This window comes from Engystomops pustulosus, unplaced genomic scaffold (genome assembly GCF_040894005.1).
Source record: "Engystomops pustulosus unplaced genomic scaffold, aEngPut4.maternal MAT_SCAFFOLD_145, whole genome shotgun sequence".
Taxonomy (NCBI): Eukaryota; Metazoa; Chordata; class Amphibia; order Anura; family Leptodactylidae; genus Engystomops; species Engystomops pustulosus.
Window position 1 is genome coordinate 254,534 of NW_027285025.1, and position 16,539 is coordinate 271,072.

The 16,539-nt window shown below is 53.5% G+C and overlaps 1 protein-coding gene across 1 annotated transcript in view; it reads right to left on the reverse strand.

The window, feature by feature from the left end:
• LOC140108553 (disabled homolog 2-interacting protein-like) overlaps nucleotides 1–16,539 on the reverse strand; it is a gene marked incomplete at its 5' end in the record, with an annotated part of 48,741 nt that overhangs the window by 27,027 nt on the left and 5,175 nt on the right. The gene's annotated exons all lie outside the window — the stretch shown is intronic.

Sequence of the window (16,539 nt, forward strand, 5' to 3'; positions counted from 1 at the left end):
GTTGGCGCCTCGTATAGGTGCAGGGGTGCTGGCGCCTCGTATAGGGGCAGGGGTGCTGGCGCCTCGTATAGGTGCAGGGGTGCTGGCGCCTCGTATAGGGGCAGGGGTGCTGGCGCCTCGTATAGGGGCAGGGGTGTTGGCGCCTCGTATAGGGGCAGGGGTGCTGGCGCCTCGTATAGGTGCAGGGGTGCTGGCGCCTCGTATAGGGGCAGGGGTGCTGGCGCCTCGTATAGGGGCAGGGGTGTTGGCGCCTCGTATAGGGGCAGGGGTGCTGGCGCCTCGTATAGGGGCAGGGGTGCTGGCGCCTCGTATAGGGGCAGGGGTGCTGGCGCCTCGTATAGGGGCAGGGGTGCTGGCGCCTCGTATAGGGGCAGGGGTGCTGGCGCCTCGTATAGGGGCAGGGGTGCTGGCGCCTCGTATAGGGGCAGGGGTGCTGGCGCCTCGTATAGGGGCAGGGGTGCTGGCGCCTCGTATAGGGGCAGGGGTGTTGGCGCCTCGTATAGGGGCAGGGGTGCTGGCGCCTCGTATAGGGGCAGGGGTGCTGGCGCCTCGTATAGGGGCAGGGGTGCTGGCGCCTCGTATAGGTGCAGGGGTGCTGGCGCCTCGTATAGGGGCAGGGGTGCTGGCGCCTCGTATAGGGGCATAGTGCTGCATAGTGGCCGGCTCTCCTGTACAGAGTCTCTGCATAGTGCCGGGCTCTCCTGTACAGAGTGGCTGCATAGTGCCCGGCTCTCCTGTACAGAGTGGCTGCATAGTGCCCGGCTCTCCTGTACAGAGTGGCTGCATAGTGCCGGGCTCTCCTGTACAGAGTCACTGCATAGTGCCCGGCTCTCCAGTACACAGTGGCTGCATAGTGCCCGGCTCTCCTGTACAAGGTGGCTGCATAGTGCCCGGCTCTCCTGTACAGAGGTGCTGCATAGTGCCCGGCTCTCCTGTACAGAGGTGCTGCATAGTGCCCGGCTCTCCTGTACAGAGTGGCTGCATAGTGCCCGGCTCTCCTGTACACAGTCGCTGCATAGTGCCCGGCTCTCCTGTACAGAGGTGCTGCATAGTGCCCGGCTCTCCTGTACAGAGTCGCTGCATAGTGCCCGGCTCTCCTGTACACAGTCGCTGCATAGTGCCCGGCTCTCCTGTACAGAGTCGCTGCATAGTGCCGGGCTCTCCTGTACAGAGTGGCTGCATAGTGCCCGGCTCTCCTGTACAGAGGTGCTGCATAGTGCCCGGCTCTCCTGTACACAGTCTCTGCATAGTGCTCGGCTCTCCTGTACAGAGTCTCTGCATAGTGCCCGGCTCTCCTGTACAGAGACGCTGCATAGTGCCCGGCTCTCCTGTACAGAGTCTCTGCATAGTGCCCGGCTCTCCTGTATAGAGGTGCTGCATAGTGCCCGGCTCTCCTGTACAGAGTCACTGCATAGTGCCCGGCTCTCCTGTACACAGTCACTGCATATTGCCCGGCTCTCCTGTACAGAGTAGCTGCATAGTGCCCGGCTCTCCTGTACAGAGTCGCTGCATAGTGCCCGGCTCTCCTGTACAGAGTCGCTGCATAGTGCCCGGCTCTCCTGTACAGAGTCGCTGCATAGTGCCCGGCTCTCCTGTACAGAGTCGATGCATAGTGCCCGGCTCTCCTGTACAGAGTCGCTGCATAGTGCCCGACTCTCCTGTACAGAGGTGCTGCATAGTGCCCGGCTCTCCTGTACAGAGGTGCTGCATAGTGCCCGGCTCTCCTGTACAGAGGCTCTGCATAGTGCCCGGCTCTCCTGTACAGAGTCGCTGCATAGTGCCCGGCTCTCCTGTACAGAGTGGCTGCATAGTGCCCGGCTCTCCTGTACAGAGTCGCTGCATAGTGCCCGGGTCTCCTGTACACAGTCACTGCATAGTGCCCGGCTCTCCTGTACAGAGTAGCTGCATAGTGCCCGTCTCTCCTGTACAGAGTCGCTGCATAGTGCCCGGCTCTCCTGTACAGAGTGGCTGCATAGTGCTTGGCTCTCCTGTACAGAGTGGCTGCATAGTGCCCGGCTCTCCTGTACAGAGTGGCTGCATAGTGCCCGGCTCTCCTGTACAGAGTGGCTGCATAGTGCCCGGCTCTCCTGTACAGAGTCGCTGCATAGTGCCCGTCTCTCCTGTACAGAGTCGCTGCATAGTGCCCGGCTCTCCTGTACAGAGTCGCTGCATAGAGCCCGGCTCTCCTGTACAGAGTCGCTGCATAGTGCCCGGCTCTCCTGTACAGAGTCGCTGCATAGTGCCCGGCTCTCCTGTACACAGTCTCTGCATAGTGCCCGGCTCTCCTGTACAGAGTGGCTGCATAGTGCCCGGCTCTCCTGTACAGAGTCGCTGCATAGTGCCCGACTCTCCTGTACAGAGGTGCTGCATAGTGCCCGGCTCTCCTGTACAGAGGTGCTGCATAGTGCCCGGCTCTCCTGTACAGAGTGGCTGCATAGTGCCCGGCTCTCCTGTACAGAGGCTCTGCATAGTGCCCGGCTCTCCTGTACAGAGTCGCTGCATAGTGCCCGGCTCTCCTGTACAGAGTCGCTGCATAGTGCCCGGCTCTCCTGTACAGAGTCGCTGCATAGTGCCCGGCTCTCCTGTACACAGTCACTGCATAGTGCCCGGCTCTCCTGTACAGAGTAGCTGCATAGTGCCAGTCTCTCCTGTACAGAGTCGCTGCATAGTGCCCGGCTCTCCTGTACAGAGTGGCTGCATAGTGCCCGGCTCTCCTGTACAGAGTGGCTGCATAGTGCCCGGCTCTCCTGTACAGAGTCGCTGCATAGTGCCCGTCTCTCCTGTACAGAGTCGCTGCATAGTGCCCGGCTCTCCTGTACAGAGTCGCTGCATAGTGCCCGGCTCTCCTGTACAGAGTCGCTGCATAGTGCCCGGCTCTCCTGTACAGAGTCGCTGCATAGTGCCCGGCTCTCCTGTACAGAGTCGCTGCATAGTGCCCGGCTCTCCTGTACACAGTCTCTGCATAGTGCCCGGCTCTCCTGTACAGAGTGGCTGCATAGTGCCCGGCTCTCCTGTACAGAGTCGCTGCATAGTGCCCGGCTCTCCTGTACAGAGGCTCTGCATAGTGCCCGGCTCTCCTGTACAGAGTCTCTGCATAGTGCCCGGCTCTCCTGTACAGAGTCGCTGCATAGTGCCCGGCTCTCCTGTACAGAGTCGCTGCATAGTGCCCGGCTCTCCTGTACAGAGGCTCTGCATAGTGCCCGGCTCTCCTGTACAGAGTGGCTGCATAGTGCCCGGCTCTCCTGTACAGAGTGGCTGCATAGTGCTCGGCTCTCCTGTACAGAGTCGCTGCATAGTGCTCGGCTCTCATGTACAGAGTGGCTGCATAGTGCCCGGCTCTCCTGTACACAGTCACTGCATAGTGCCCGGCTCTCCTGTACAGAGTAGCTGCATTGTGCCCGGCTCTCCTGTACAGAGTGGCTGCATAGTGCCCGGCTCTCCTGTACACAGTTGCTGCATAGTGCCCGGCTCTCCTGTACAGAGTGGCTGCATAGTCCCCGGCTCCCCTGTACACAGTTGCAGCATAGTGCCCGGCTCTCCTGTACAGAGTGGCTGCATAGTGCCCGGCTCTCCTGTACAGAGGTGCTGCATAGTGCCCGACTCTCCTGTACAGAGGTGCTGCATAGTGCCCGACTCTCCTGTACACAGTCGCAGCATAGTGCCCGGCTCTCCTGTACAGAGTGGCTGCATAGTGCCCGGCTCTCCTGTACAGAGTCTCTGCATAGTGCCCGACTCTCCTGTACACAGTTGCTGCATAGTGCCCGGCTCTCCTGTACACAGTCTCTGCATAGTGCCCGGCTCCCCTGTACACAGTTGCTGCATAGTGCCCGACTCTCCTGTACACAGTCGCAGCATAGTGCCCGGCTCTCCTGTACAGAGTGGCTGCATAGTGCCCGGCTCTCCTGTACAGAGTCTCTGCATAGTGCTCGGCTCTCCTGTACAGAGTCGCTGCATAGTCCCCGGCTCTCCTGTACACAGTGGCTGCATAGTGCTCGGCTCTCCTGTACAGAGTAGCTGCATTGTGCCCGGCTCTCCTGTACGCAGTCGCAGCATAGTGCCCGGCTCTCCTGTACGCAGTCGCAGCATAGTGCTTGGCTCTCCTGTACAGAGTGGCTGCATAGTGCCCGGCTCTCCTGTACAGAGTGGCTGCATAGTGCCTGGCTCTCCTGTACAGAGTCGCTGCATAGTGCCCGGCTCTCCTGTACAGAGTCGCTGCATAGTGCCCGGCTCTCCTGTACAGAGTCGCTGCATAGTGCCCGGCTCTCCTGTACAGAGTCGCTGCATAGTGCCCTGCTCTCCTGTACAGAGTCGCTGCATAGTGCCCGGCTCTCCTGTACAGAGTCGCTGCATAGTGCCCGGCTCTACTGTACAGAGTCGCTGCATAGTGCCCGGCTCTCCTGTACACAGTCTCTGCATAGTGCCCGGCTCTCCTGTACAGAGTCGCTGCATAGTGCCCGGCTCTCCTGTACAGAGTCGCTGTATAGTGCCCGGCTCTCCTGTACAGAGTCGCTGCATAGTGCCCGGCTCTCCTGTACAGAGGCTCTGCATAGTGCCCGGCTCTCCTGTACAGAGTCTCTGCATAGTGCCCGGCTCTCCTGTACAGAGTCGCTGCATAGTGCCCGGCTCTCCTGTACAGAGTCGCTTCATAGTGCCCGGCTCTCCTGTACAGAGGCTCTGCATAGTGCCCGGCTCTCCTGTACAGAGTCGCTGCATAGTGCCCAGCTCTCCTGTACAGAGTGGCTGCATAGTGCCCGGCTCTCCTGTACAGAGTGGCTGCATAGTGCTCGGCTCTCCTGTACAGAGTCGCTGCATAGTGCTCGGCTCTCCTGTACAGAGTGGCTGCATAGTGCCCGGCTCTCCTGTACAGAGTGGCTGCATAGTGCCCGGCTCTCCTGTACACAGTCACTGCATAGTGCCCGGCTCTCCTGTACAGAGTGGCTGCATAGTGCCCGGCTCTCCTGTACACAGTTGCTGCATAGTGCCCGGCTCTCCTGTACAGAGTGGCTGCATAGTGCCCGGCTCTCCTGTACACAGTCACTGCATAGTGCCCGGCTCTCCTGTACAGAGTGGCTGCATAGTGCCCGGCTCTCCTGTACACAGTTGCTGCATAGTGCCCGGCTCTCCTGTACAGAGTGGCTGCATAGTCCCCGGCTCCCCTGTACACAGTTGCAGCATAGTGCCCGGCTCTCCTGTACAGAGTGGCTGCATAGTGCCCGGCTCTCCTGTACAGAGTGGCTGCATAGTGTCCAGCTCTCCTGTACAGTGGTGCTGCATAGTGCCCGACTCTCCTGTACAGAGGTGCTGCATAGTGCCCGACTCTCCTGTACACAGTCGCAGCATAGTGCCCGGCTCTCCTGTACAGAGTGGCTGCATAGTGCCCGGCTCTCCTGTACAGAGTCTCTGCATAGTGCCCGACTCTCCTGTACACAGTTGCTGCATAGTGCCCGGCTCTCCTGTACACAGTTGCTGCATAGTGCCCGACTCTCCTGTACACAGTCGCAGCATAGTGCCCGGCTCTCCTGTACAGAGTGGCTGCATAGTGCCCGGCTCTCCTGTACAGAGTCTCTGCATAGTGCTCGGCTCTCCTGTACAGAGTGGCTGCATAGTCCCCGGCTCCCCTGTACACAGTTGCAGCATAGTGCCCGGCTCTCCTGTACAGAGTGGCTGCATAGTGCCCGGCTCTCCTGTACAGAGGTGCTGCATAGTGCCCGACTCTCCTGTACAGAGGTGCTGCATAGTGCCCGACTCTCCTGTACACAGTCGCAGCATAGTGCCCGGCTCTCCTGTACAGAGTGGCTGCATAGTGCCCGGCTCTCCTGTACAGAGTCTCTGCATAGTGCCCGACTCTCCTGTACACAGTTGCTGCATAGTGCCCGGCTCTCCTGTACACAGTCTCTGCATAGTGCCCGGCTCTCCTGTACACAGTTGCTGCATAGTGCCCGACTCTCCTGTACACAGTCGCAGCATAGTGCCCGGCTCTCCTGTACAGAGTGGCTGCATACTGCCCGGCTCTCCTGTACAGAGTCTCTGCATAGTGCCTGGCTCTCCTGTACAGAGTCTCTGCATAGTGCCCGGCTCTCCTGTACACAGTCGCTGCATAGTGCCCGGCTCTCCTGTACAGAGGCTCTGCATAGTGCCCGGCTCTCCTGTACAGAGGCTCTGCATAGTGCCCGGCTCTCCTGTACAGAGTCGCTGCATAGTGCCCGGCTCTCCTGTACAGAGTCTCTGCATAGTGCCCGGCTCTCCTGTACACAGTTGCTGCATAGTGCCCGACTCTCCTGTACACAGTCGCAGCATAGTGCCCGGCTCTCCTGTACAGAGTGGCTGCATACTGCCCGGCTCTCCTGTACAGAGTCTCTGCATAGTGCTCGGCTCTCCTGTACAGAGTGGCTGCATAGTCCCCGGCTCCCCTGTACACAGTTGCAGCATAGTGCCCGGCTCTCCTGTACAGAGTGGCTGCATAGTGCCCGGCTCTCCTGTACAGAGGTGCTGCATAGTGCCCGGCTCTCCTGTACAAGGTGGCTGCATAGTGCCCGACTCTCCTGTACACAGTCGCAGCATAGTGCCCGGCTCTCCTGTACAGAGTGGCTGCATAGTGCCCGGCTCTCCTGTACAGAGTCTCTGCATAGTGCCCGACTCTCCTGTACACAGTTGCTGCATAGTGCCCGGCTCTCCTGTACACAGTCTCTGCATAGTGCCCGGCTCTCCTGTACACAGTTGCTGCATAGTGCCCGACTCTCCTGTACACAGTCGCAGCATAGTGCCCGGCTCTCCTGTACAGAGTGGCTGCATAGTGCCCGGCTCTCCTGTACAGAGTCTCTGCATAGTGCCCGGCTCTCCTGTATACAGTTGCTGCATAGTGCCCGACTCTCCTGTACACAGTCGCTGCATAGTGCCCGGCTCTCCTGTACAGAGTGGCTGCATAGTGCCCGGCTCTCCTGTACAGAGTGGCTGCATAGTGCTCGGCTCTCCTGTACAGAGTCGCTGCATAGTCCCCGGCTCTCCTGTACACAGTGGCTGCATTGTGCCCGGCTCTCCTGTACGCAGTCGCAGCATAGTGCCCGGCTCTCCTGTACACAGTCGCAGCATAGTGCCCGGCTCTCCTGTACACAGTCGCAGCATAGTGCCCGGCTCTCCTGTACACAGTCGCAGCGATTTAGGGAGAGCTCGCTGATTTCTGCTTGTGCCGCGTGCCAGAATATTTCTGGAAGCGAGGCTGCTGAATAGTGAAACACTAGCATACAAATTGTCCACGTAGCAAAGGTAGCCCTGCTCTAGTAGTGCGTGCACCAAATCCCAAACTACCTTCAAAGTAATACCCTGGGGGGGGGGGGGCATTCTTCACGCCGTACCTTGCCCTCTTATTGGGCAGATGCTGGCAAAATTGAAGTCTCCCCTCCAGGACGCTGACTTTTTTCGCTCCCCTCATTCATGTTTCCCTGTGGAGCTGTGAGAGTGATGTTACTCCGGCCGTGTGATGGGAAGCGATGAATGTGTACAGGTGTCATTTTTTGCTGACGTTGCCATTGCTACTATTTTGAGGACTATACTTTTTATTAACATGTTTATGTAAAATGGTGTAAAAGTCAGGTTTTGGACATGTGGGTGCGGTGAGACCCAATGCTTGTGATTTTTACTGTTTATTTAGTTTTATATCAGTTCTAGGGAAAAGGGGGATTTGAATTTTTAACATTTTATTATTATTTTTAATTATTTTTTTTTTTTTTTACTATTCTTTAGACCCTCTAGGGTTCTTTACCACTAGATGGTCGGATTCTTTCTACCATATACTGCAATAATACGGTATTGCATTACATAGGATTCATTACAATAAGCCCCCTTGGATAGGGCCTAACTTTAGTTTGAGGGAAAACCCCTTTAAGCAGTACTATGCCCCACTATTTCTCTCTGCTACACTCACAGGGGTCCACCTATGGGGTTGTGTCAGATCAGGGATCAGTGGAAGTTCCCGGCGCTCCACCCGCAGTCCTTCTCGGGGGTTCTTCAAGGTCACAGGAGGAGGAGGAGGAGGAGGAGGAGAGGTAAAAGGGGACATCACCCCCGCTGGCAGACTGTGTCAGAGGCCTCCAACACGGTGCACGTTTTCTGAGACATGGTACACAGAGAACATGTTCCTAATATGGAAGAACTGCTCCGATAGCACCCAGAAAGTGCACCAGCATAAAATAACGCTAACACAGCGCACTGAAAAGAAGGGAGATGGGAATAAACGGATGACAAGTGAGAAGACTTCATGTAGCCACTGTTTATAGCTCCTGAGCTTCTATTTACAAATATTTTGGAAGGTGAGCAGCTCAAAGCAGTATAGAAGAGCAGGGAGAGGGAGATTCAGTACGGAGAAGTGTCCCTATATAGAAGAGCAGGGAGAGGGGGAGCAGACAGTACAGAGAAGTGTCCCTATATAGAAGGATAGAAGAGCAGGGAGAGGGAGATTCAGTACGGAGAAGTGTCCCTATATAGAAGAGCAGGGAGAGGGGGAGCAGACAGTACAGAGAAGTGTCCCTATATAGAAGAGCAGGGAGAGGGGGAGAGTCAGTCCAGAGAAGTGTCCCTATATAGAAGAGCAGGGAGAGGGGGAGAGTCAGTCCACAGAAGTGTCCCTATATAGAAGAGCAGGGAGAGGGGGAGCAGACAGTACAGAGAAGTGTCCCTATATAGAAGAGCAGGGAGAGGGGGAGAGTCAGTCCACAGAAGTGTCCCTATATAGAAGAGCAGGGAGAGGGGGAGCAGACAGTACAGAGAAGTGTCCCTATATAGAAGAGCAGGGAGAGGGGGAGTGACAGTACAGAGAAGTGTCGCTATATCGAAGGATAGAAGAGCAGGGAGAGGGGGAGTGACAGTACAGAGAAGTGTCCCTATATAGAAGGATAGAAGAGCAGGGAGAGGGAGGGTCAGTACAGAGAAGTGTCCTTGTGTAGCAGGATAGAAGAGCAGGGAGAGGGGGAGACAGTACAGAGAAGTGTCCTTGTGTAGCAGGATAGAAGAGCAGGGAGAGGGGGAGAGACAGTACAGAGAAGTGTCCCTATATAGAAGGATAGAAGAGCAGGGAGAGGGGGAGTGACAGTACAGAGAAGTGTCCCTATATAGAAGGATAGAAGAGCAGTGAGAGGGAGGGTCAGTACAGAGAAGTGTCCTTGTGTAGCAGGATAGAAGAGCAGGGAGAGGGGGAGTGACAGTACAGAGAAGTGTCCTTGTGTAGCAGGATAGAAGAGCAGGGAGAGGGGGAGAGACAGTACAGAGAAGTGTCCCTATATAGAAGGATAGAAGAGCAGGGAGAGGGAGGGTCAGTACAGAGAAGTGTCCCATGTAGCAGGATAGAAGAGCAGGGAGAGGGGGAGACAGTACAGAGAAGTGTCCTTGTGTAGCAGGATAGAAGAGCAGGGAGAGGGGGAGAGACAGTACAGAGAAGTGTCCCTATATAGAAGGATAGAAGAGCAGGGAGAGGGGGAGAGACAGTACAGAGAAGTGTCCTTGTGTAGCAGGATAGAAGAGCAGGGAGAGGGGGAGAGACAGTACAGAGAAGTGTCCCTATATAGAAGAGCAGGGAGAGGGAAAGTCAGTACAGAGAAGTGTCCTTGTGTAGCAGGATAGAAGAGCAGGGAGAGGGGACACACAGTACAGAGAATTGTCCCTATATAGAAGAGCAGGGAGAGGGAAAGTCAGTACAGAGAAGTGTCCTTGTGTAGCAGGATAGAAGAGCAGGGAGAGGGGGAGAGACAGTACAGAGAAGTGTCCTTGTGTAGCAGGATAGAAGAGCAGGGAGAGGGGGAGAGACAGTACAGAGAAGTGTCCTTGTGTAGCAGGATAGAAGAGCAGGGAGAGGGCACACACAGTACAGAGAAGTGTCCCTATATAGAAGGATAGAAGAGCAGGGAGAGGGAGAATCAGTACGGAGAAGTGTCCCTATATAGAAGAGCAGGGAGAGGGGGAGCAGACAGTACAGAGAAGTGTCCCTATATAGAAGGATAGAATAGCAGGGAGAGGGAGAGTCGGTACGGAGAAGTGTCCCTATATAGAAGAGCAGGGAGAGGGGGAGAGACAGTACAGAGAAGTGTCCCTATCTAGAAGGATAGAATAGCAGGGAAAGGGGGAGCAGACAGTACAGAGAAGTGTCCCTATATAGAAGAGCAGGGAGAGGGGACACACAGTACAGAGAAGTGTCCCTATATAGAAGGATAGAATAGCAGGGAAAGGGGAAGCAGACAGTACAGAGAAGTGTCCCTATATAGAAGGATAGAAGAGCAGGGAGAGGGAGAATCAGTATGGAGAAGTGTCCCTATATAGAAGAGCAGGGAGAGGGAGAGCAGACAGTACAGAGAAGTGTCCCTATCTAGAAGGATAGAATAGCAGGGAGAGGGGACACACAGTACAGAGAAGTGTCCCTATATAGAAGGATAGAAGAGCAGGGAGAGGGAGAATCAGTACGGAGAAGTGTCCCTATATAGAAGAGCAGGGAGAGGGGGAGCAGACAGTACAGAGAAGTGTCCCTATATAGAAGGATAGAATAGCAGGGAGAGGGAGAGACAGTACAGAGAAGTGTCCCTATATAGAAGAGCAGGGAGAGGGGGAGAGACAGTACAGAGAAGTGTCCCTATATAGAAGAGCAGGGAGAGGGGACACACAGTAAGGCTTCACATAGACAGAATAATTTATAAATATGAGGATGATGCGTTTCGAGGGAGGATCATATAGGATCTCTTCATCAGATCCTATATGATCAAATACTAGTCATATGTAAAAAGAGTGGGAAACAAGGTGCACACAATGTAATAAAAGCTTTGTGACCCTTCCCTAAAGACTGTCTGCTAGACCAAGCCCACCCGTCAGCAGGGGCTTGGGGATGACTGCGACCTGCACTCGATTTACAACTAGCAGCAGAGTCTTTAGGGAAGTGTCACGAATTCATACAAAACCAAGTGAGATGGATTGGGAGTATCTACATGCCTAACCCTACATGGAGGAAGCTTTTATATTGTGTCCTAATGTCCTCAAAATAAATGAAATAAAAGTTATGTTTTATCCTTTCAGCCCCGGAGGCGTTAAAGGTTTTTTGGATGGAAGGCATGCGACCTTTAGTGTTTACAATCAGGTATTAGGCTTCTGTCAGTCACAAAATCATTCAGGGACTCACAAGTGATTAATAAGACAAAGGAAGTCATCACAGACCCAGGACTAGTGCCCCGTCTGATACATCCTTCATATCTCTGCACTCACATCACTCTGAGCATTTCTTCATTTATTTACCTTTATTTTTATTAGTTTTTTATTATATAAAAATGAATATTCTTCTATTTAGCGTAATATTGTCAGGATGAAGTTTCTTGTTCTCCAATACTTTTAGAAGGATCCGGGTCGGAGCCTCTCGTGTATCCTGGGGCTTCTTTATGGGCAGTGAAGGATTATTCCGGGTAAGTGTCTGTGGGAGAATCAATGAATCAGGAGATGGCGACTTCCCATCACTACATGGATCCATCTGCGAATACAACCTGACATCCCAGTCTCCTGTGTCCTGGCATCAGGATTTCCTTATTTACTCTGAGCAGGTGCAGAGGGATTGTGGATTCTCCGTGTGACATGGTCTAGATCTTCTATCACTTCCACTGCACGAAAAGTTATTCGAGTGGCCTCTGGGATATTCTAGTAGCCTCGGGGTCATTAGAGAGGCCTCGGGGATATTCTAGTAACCTCGGGGTCATTAGAGAGGCCTCGGGATATTCTAGCAACCTCGGGGTCATTAGAGAGGCCTCGGGGATATTCTAGTAGCCTCGGGGTCATTAGAGAGGCCTCGGGGATATTCTAGTAGCCTCGGGGTCATTAGAGAGGCCTCGGGGATATTCTAGTAGCCTCGGGGTCATTAGAGAGGCCTCGGGGATATTCTAGTAGCCTCGGGGTCATTAGAGAGGCCTCGGGGATATTCTAGTAGCCTCGGGGTCAGAGAGGCCTCGGGGATATTCTAGTAACCTCGGGGTCATTAGAGAGGCCTCGGGGATATTCTAGTAGCCTCGGGGTCATTAGAGAGGCCTCGGGATATTCTAGCAACCTCGGGGTCATTAGAGAGGCCTCGGGGATATTCTAGTAGCCTCGGGGTCATTAGAGAGGCCTCGGGGATATTCTAGTAGCCTCGGGGTCATTAGAGAGGCCTCGGGGATATTCTAGTAGCCTCGGGGTCATTAGAGAGGCCTCGGGGATATTCTAGTAGCCTCGGGGTCATTAGAGAGGCCTCGGGGATATTCTAGTAGCCTCGGGGTCATTAGAGAGGCCTCGGGGATATTCTAGTAGCCTCGGGGTCATTAGAGAGGCCTCGGGGATATTCTAGTAGCCTCGGGGTCATTAGAGAGGCCTCGGGGATATTCTAGTAGCCTCGGGGTCATTAGAGAGGCCTCGGGGATATTCTAGTAGCCTCGGGGTCATTAGAGAGGCCTCGGGGATATTCTAGTAGCCTCGGGGTCATTAGAGAGGCCTCGGGGATATTCTAGTAGCCTCGGGGTCATTAGAGAGGCCTCGGGGATATTCTAGTAGCCTCGGGGTCATTAGAGAGGCCTCGGGGATATTCTAGTAGCCTCGGGGTCATTAGAGAGGCCTCGGGGATATTCTAGTAGCCTCGGGGTCATTAGAGAGGCCTCGGGGATATTCTAGTAGCCTCGGGGTCATTAGAGAGGCCTCGGGGATATTCTAGTAGCCTCGGGGTCATTAGAGAGGCCTCGGGGATATTCTAGTAGCCTCGGGGTCATTAGAGAGGCCTCGGGGATATTCTAGTAGCCTCGGGGTCATTAGAGAGGCCTCGGGGATATTCTAGTAGCCTCGGGGTCATTAGAGAGGCCTCGGGGATATTCTAGTAGCCTCGGGGTCATTAGAGAGGCCTCGGGGATATTCTAGTAGCCTCGGGGTCATTAGAGAGGCCTCGGGGATATTCTAGTAGCCTCGGGGTCATTAGAGAGGCCTCGGGGATATTCTAGTAGCCTCGGGGTCATTAGAGAGGCCTCGGGGATATTCTAGTAGCCTCGGGGTCATTAGAGAGGCCTCGGGGATATTCTAGTAGCCTCGGGGATATTCTAGTAGCCTCGGGGTCATTAGAGAGGCCTCGGGGATATTCTAGTAGCCTCGGGGTCATTAGAGAGGCCTCGGGGATATTCTAGTAGCCTCGGGGTCATTAGAGTGGTAGGTGAACTCCGGGGACCAGAGCGGGGAAGCGACACATGCAGGATATCGGGCGCAGGATCTTCTGTGATGTCCGTCAGACAGGTAAGTGTGCCCCGATGTACCATTAAACCCCTGGAGCGGTGGCGGATGGAATGGGCATATATTCACCTCTGTAGATACTGCATTAAAAACCTGACGTTTGCAGCTAGAATAGTCATTTACCACATTAACAATGAATAGATGGGATTTATCAATCATTAAATGTAAGCTTCATTGTGCTTTTCTTGGGACATTTTTAAGTGACCCCAAACTTTTGAGCAGTAGTGTATAAGGGGATAGCACAGTACTACTACTCCTATCCTGTATATATGGGCATAGCACAGTACTACTACTCCTATCCTGTATATATGGGCACAGCACAGTACTACTACTGCTATCCTGTATATATGAGCACAGCACAGTACTACTACTCCTATCCTGTATATATGGGCACTGTACTACTACTCCTATCCTGCATATATGGGCACAGCACAGCACTACTACTCCTATCCTGTATATATGGGCACAGCACAGTACTACTACTCCTAACCTGTATATAATGGGCACAGCACAGTACTACTACTCCTATCCTGTATATATGGGCACAGCACTACTACTCCTATCCGGTATATATGGGCATAGCACAGCACTACTACTCCTATCCGGTATATATGGGCACAGCACAGCACTACTACTCTATCCTGCATATATGGGCACAGCACAGTACTACTACTCCTATCCTGTATATATGGGCACAGCACAGTACTACTACTCCTAACCTGTATATAATGGGCACAGCACAGTACTACTACTCCTATCCTGTATATAATGGGCACAGCACAGTACTACTACTCCTATCCTGTATATATGGGCACAGCACTACTACTCCTATCCGGTATATATGGGCATAGCACAGCACTACTACTCCATCCTGTATATATGGGCACAGCACAGTACTACTACTCCTATCCTGTATATATGGGCACAGCACAGTACTACTGCTCCTATCCTGTATATATGGGCACAGCACTACTACTCCTATCCGGTATATATGGGCATAGCACAGCACTACTACTCCATCCTGTATATATGGGCACAGCACAGTACTACTACTCCTATCCTGTATATATGGGCACAGCACAGTACTACTGCTCCTATCCGGTATATATGGGCACAGCACAGTACTACTACTCCTATCCGGTATATATGGGCACAGCACAGTACTACTACTCCTATCCGGTATATATGGGCACAGCACAGTACTACTACTCCTATCCTGTATATATGGGCACAGCACAGTACTACTACTCCTATCCTGTATATATGGGCACAGCACAGTACTACTGCTCCTATCCGGTATATATGGGCACAGTACAGTACTACTACTCCTATCCTGTATATATGGGCACAGCACAGTACTACTACTCCTATCCTGTATATATGGGCACAGCACAGTACTACTACTCCTATCCTGTATATATGAGCACAGCACTACTGCTCCTATCCTTTATATATGGGCACAGCACAGTACTACTACTCCTATCCTGTATATATGGGCACAGCACAGCACTACTGCTCCTATCCGGTATATATGGGCACAGCACAGTACTACTGCTCCTATCCTGTATATATGGGCACAGCACAGTACTACTGCTCCTATCCTGTATATATGGGCACAGCACAGTACTACTACTCCTATCCTGTATATATGGGCACAGCACAGTACTACTGCTCCTATCCGGTATATATGGGCACAGTACAGTACTACTACTCCTATCCTGTATATATGGGCACAGCACAGTACTACTATTCCTATCCTGTATATATGGGCACAGCACAGTACTACTGCTCCTATCCGGTATATATGGACACAGCACAGCACTACTACTCCTATCCTGTATATATGGGCATAGCACAGTACTACTACTCCTATCCTGTATATATGGGTACAGCACAGTACTACTACTCCTATCCTGTATATATGGGCACAGCACAGTACTACTACTCCTATCCTGTATATATGGGCACAGCACAGCACTACTACTCCTATCCTGTATATATGTGCACAGCACAGTACTACTACTCCTATCCTGTATATATGGGTACAGTACTACTACTCCTATCCTGTATATATGGGCACAGCACAGTACTACTACTCCTATCCTGTATATATGGGTACAGTACTACTACTCCTATCCTGTATATATGGGCACAGCACAGTACTACTACTCCTATCCTGTATATATGGGCACAGCACAGCACTACTACTCCTATCCTGTATATATGTGCACAGCACAGTACTACTACTCCTATCCTGTGTATATGTGCACAGCACTGTGTAGCAGGACATGACGGCTCTGCCTCTGCCGGTTCCTCCCTGTGTAGCAGGACATCACTGTAGCCTGGATATACAGGCAGGTAGCCATGAGCTGAGGGTTTAGCAGAACTCTATGTCCCCCAATCCACTGCCCCCCCCTTCTAGAGAGGGCAGCCCTGATCCGGTTCTGTTGGTCCAGCAGTGGTTGGGCTATATGGTTCTGCTCGGAGGCAGAAGTGTTTGTACAGTAGGGGGCGCTATTACTACATGAATATTGTATTCATCTTAGATTCCAAGTCTCCCTGCACTGCCCCCTCCTCCTGTCCCGGCACAATCTAGTACAGCGCCCCCTCCTCCTGTCCCGGCACAATCTAGTACAGCGCCCCCTCCTCCTGTCCCGGCACAATCTAGTACAGCGCCCCCTCCTCCTGTCCCGGCACAATCTAGTACAGCGCCCCCTCCTCCTGTCCCGGCACAATCTAGTACAGCGCCCCCTCCTCCTGTCCCGGCACAATCTAGTACAGCGCCCCCTCCTCCTGTCCCAGGCAGAATCTAGTACAGCGCCCCCTCCTCCTGTCCCGGCACAATCTAGTACAGCGCCCCCTCCTCCTGTCCCGGCACAATCTAGTACAGCGCCCCCTCCTCCTGTCCCAGGCAGAATCTACTACAGCGCCCCCTCCTCCTGTCCCAGGCAGAATCTACTACAGCGCCCCCTCCTCCTGTCCCAGGCAGAATCTAGTATAGCAATCGTGCCAAAATTTGGGAAGATTGGTGCTGGACGAATGCTGCGCTCAGTAACACTCCAGAGGAGATGCTTTCCCCCACCCACTGAATTGTGAATGCAGCTACAATCTCTTAACCTGCCCTGTAGTACATGATGCTTAAACCCTCTGCACTGCTGTATGGAAATAGTCAGTGTTACAAGGTTCACAGCAAGGAATGCAGACAAGAAGCGATGAAGATGATGAACAGACCTCTACACTGACCAGGAGGCTGGACACACTGCTATGGGGCGCCACACT